Below are 4,380 nucleotides of genomic sequence, written 5' to 3'. Positions count from 1 at the left end.
AGACAAGTTTCGGTATGGTAGTACGCATAGGTTATATACCCTATAGAATAAGTTTATTTGGACTCTTTGACCATGGAGTTATTGTCACACCCTAATTTCCGATAGGGTATGATGGGCACCCGACCCTTACCTAGGGCCGAGCGAACCCGCTGACTAACGTAACACTCATAATCATACTGGGCCCACAAAACATAACATACACATGATTTGAAAATTTTTCAGAAAACAAACATGCCTTTCGTTTTTTTTTTTTCCAAACCAAATAAAATCTGCAATCGTGAAAAAGCGTAATATAAGGTACAATGATATTTCGGCTTATATAGCCGCTTGCCAAACACATCGTGTAGCATATACGTATACAAACACACCGCTATGTAGCCGCTTACAAAACACTCTCGACATATCATACACTCGATACCGTTGCCCCGTAAAGTCTCTATCATAACTTCGAACGCCACAAAGCACCTCCGACAAGCAAAGACTCCGGAGAAATGGAGCTCGCTAATGGAAATTCAACATCTTCTCCGGCGTTTAACACCACCTACTCATCCGTGGGTACCGTGAACACGCAAAACGGCACTTCAAGAAAGCGGGTCAAGACAAATATGTACCGAGCATGTAAAGCATAGTACACATCAAACGAGGTCATAACCGAAATAGGAAACACGTAAAGTGAAGTCGTAATGACCCAACTACCCAAGTACTTACATCTATCACACAAATCATACATACTCATACCGAACGCATCGCATCCGTCACATGGAATGACATTAACCGACGTGGATTTGCCTCATCATCATGATCAAACCCATCATATCATCATACGTCATCACATATCACATACGGTCCATAGACCGGCCAGTGACGTAACGTGGTCGCCTCCTATCCGGCGCCACAACACAAGATAACACCGTAAGTTTCAAATCTCCGATCCCCGAACACAACACATCGTCACAACACATCATATCATATCACAAGATAACTCCATAAAACTAACCGGCCACTACGGCGAGGTCTCGGGAATCAGAACACAAAGATAACTCCAGTATATCATAGTGCGCACGATCACATACCGGCCCGGATCCGTGAAAGAGGTAACAAAGAACGCACGAACAGATCGTAAGTGACCACACGCATATCGACATCCATACTTGAACTCAATCGAATGATCAAAACGAGTCTCTTTTTTTGAAAATCCAAAACCGTAGTCAAATCAAGTTTTCTTCCGAATTTCGCTTCGTGAACATGTCAAACCGAATTTTAGAAACCACAATTATGTATCAAAGTCATGGGCATAAAATCCTTATTTCCAACTCGACAAATACATAAATAAATAGTCATAATGAAGAAAATATTAAATTTTCCGAAAAATCCATAAAGTATAGAAAGGCCGCGGGCCCCACGAATAGGTGCCGACCCCCGTCCGAGCCCGACTACGAGGGGTAGGGAGAGTGATGTCTTATGAACTTACATATTATGTTTTGGGGCGTTTCGAGGTGCATTATGCAAAAGTTACGTACGTTCGTAGTTTCGAAGTCGTTTAGGAACAAGTCTCTTTGAAAACGCAAATTTTTTTGAAAATAGAACTCTTTTGAAACCTCAAAAGCTTTTAATCCTACAAAAGACATATATAAGGGTCATAATCAACCGCGTTAAAGATACGAACATCAAGGAACTTATACGAATCACTTACGTAACATTTCAAACTCATCATATATCCAAGACATACAAACCACACTAAGGATGCCAACATCAAAGCAAATACGAATCACAAATATTCGAAATTTCACGAATGGAATTTCCCGAGGTACATATCATGTTATACCTTAATTCCGTCTAAGACATGCCAAAAAGAAAGAAAAGTAAGCTTCACATACTGCTTGCTTCTAAGCTAATCCAAACGCAAGTTCGTCTTCTCAAGAATCTACAACAACATCAATAGGCATCGAACATTAGTCCGAAAGCGCAAAGGATCCAATTCCAAACCATTGCTTTTCTACCAAAAATTGGGCGACATTTCCCCTATATATTCACCAACCCCCGAGAATTAAACTCGGCCAATTCCTCAACACAACAACACCAATTACCATTCCAACAACATTATCAATTCATTCAAAGTACATTATAATGCTAATAACTTTCTTCAAATATTCAACGCATTCCAATTATGTTCAATTCAACTTCATATATCCAAACGAACCACATATAATCAAACTATCATTAACGCTCATCCGTTTCATTACTGATCCAAACCCATTCAAATAATATACATGAACACTTCAAGCAAGTCATACAATATTTCCAACCAACCAAATATTATTCCAACTTACCCGAAATTACTTTCAAACCCGAGAACAAACACCAAATATATCCTTTCCTTCCAAATTCATGAATTTCACTAATAATCCACGCCTTAACAAAGCAATTCTCATAAATACAAAAAATCACATAAAATGTACATAAACTTCCAAACCATCCCATAACTAACATAACATTGTTTTAAGTCGTCAAACTTGCATTTTTCATCACACACAATCCACAACGACGATAACGAAAATGCTAACGACAATTTGTTCATTCCCAATTACACAAAGGGACCTATTAAGCCAACACCATCCAAACACATAGGCATGATTTTCATCCTTTCTTCACTCCACAACAAACAAAACATGCTAATTAGAATTAATTCACCACTCCTAACATACCATACACATGCACGGCCAAAAGTCATCATCCACGGTTCAACTTCAACATCTATATCTTCATGTTTTTCATTCATTTCTACGTACTACAACGTCAACAAATCATGCATAACACATAAAAGAGACTTGGAACTTACCTTCTCCCTTCTACTTGTTCATACGGCCATGGTGGAGTTTCACAAGAATAAGAGCTTTGCTCAATTCAACAACTATCTCATGTTGTTTAGCACCTTCCCAAGAGTAGAATTGTTTGAGGAAACTATTGTTTTTTTTTTTCTTCACCCTTTTTTTTTCTTGGTGTTGCTCGGCCAAGGAGAGAGCCGAATGGCTCTCTCTCCCTTTCTCTCAATGTTTCTTGAACTCTCTATGGATAAATGAAGGAAAAGATGACTTGGTCATCTTTTTAAATTTCCAAGTAAAATGAGAACATGTGGCCTTGGCCCACAATTATCTTGGCCGACCACTTTGACCCCTCAACTTCAATGATTTCCAAGTTTTCTTAATTCATTTTTTGGTCCCAAAATTCTTCCAACTTTCGTTCTCTAATTTTCCTTATTCCAACCTTACCCTTAACACTTCATATCAACAAAAGATGAATATGCGACTTATGCATTGAGACAAAATCAACAAAATCGGAAATTAAAAGTCTTGTCCATAACTAAATCGCAAACCAACTTAGAATATTGCAACGTACGAAGTACGGGGTGTAACATTTATAGTATAAGGGTGATGGTTCAGATTTAAGGCCCCACGAGGTAGCATGTTATGAAGTTAACCGCAACAGGCATAAATTGTTGACGGTAGTTTTGAGCAGGAAATAGCATAAGAGCCAAACACCTGTAATACTAGGAAGTCTCGACTTTTTCAAGGATATATATTTTTGCCATATGATCTATGCACATGACTAAGAAGGGACTGAGAGCGATAAGAAAATCAAGAGCAGATGATATTGAATTTTTAGGGATAGTTTTAAATTATTTAAGCTTATTCAGATCAGACCTAGAGAGTATGACGTTAGTAAGCTACTACAAGAAGCAGATAGTACTATGAGATAAAAGATATGAAAATTCCCTCTTAGGTTATGTGATTAAATATTTATCCCCAATGTATATAGTATGATATAATTTTGAAAGTGTATAGGGAGTTTGGGGCTAGTTGTTCCAATTTCTCATTTGAGACGGATGAAATTTTCCTAAGTGTGATCCATGTCTATAGTTCAGACAGATAGAATACAACCCCAAAATAGAGTCAGATGAGGAGGAAAAGTTATAAATAACCTTATGCTTCACTCCCAAGTTCATTATTTTCATTTCCCATCTTCTCATTTTCCTCTCCTCACCTTAAGAACTCTCTAGAACACTCTCCACACTTCCCATACAAGAATCCAAGAGAAATTGATGATCAACTTCATCAAACCAACAAGAATCAAGTGTATGAAACACATTGAAGTTCATCCGAGCCAAGGAATTCCAACGGAAGTGAACTAGGGTTTTGGTGCAAGAGAAGTATTTCCACCCAAGTCTTGTTCCTACACTATCTAAGGTAAGTTTTATGATCTTTCCATGTTGTTTAAGGTAATGAGAGGTTGAAAGACTTAGATGATGGAAGGAGATAGAAAATGGGTCACAAAGATGAGAATAATGAGATTGTGAATAGTATTTTGGAATGAGTTTAAGTA

This window comes from Lycium ferocissimum, chromosome 11 (assembly GCF_029784015.1).
Source record: "Lycium ferocissimum isolate CSIRO_LF1 chromosome 11, AGI_CSIRO_Lferr_CH_V1, whole genome shotgun sequence".
Lineage (NCBI taxonomy): Eukaryota > Viridiplantae > Streptophyta > Magnoliopsida > Solanales > Solanaceae > Lycium > Lycium ferocissimum.
The sequence above is the reverse complement of the archived record's forward strand: the minus strand, read 5'-3'. Positions refer to the sequence as shown.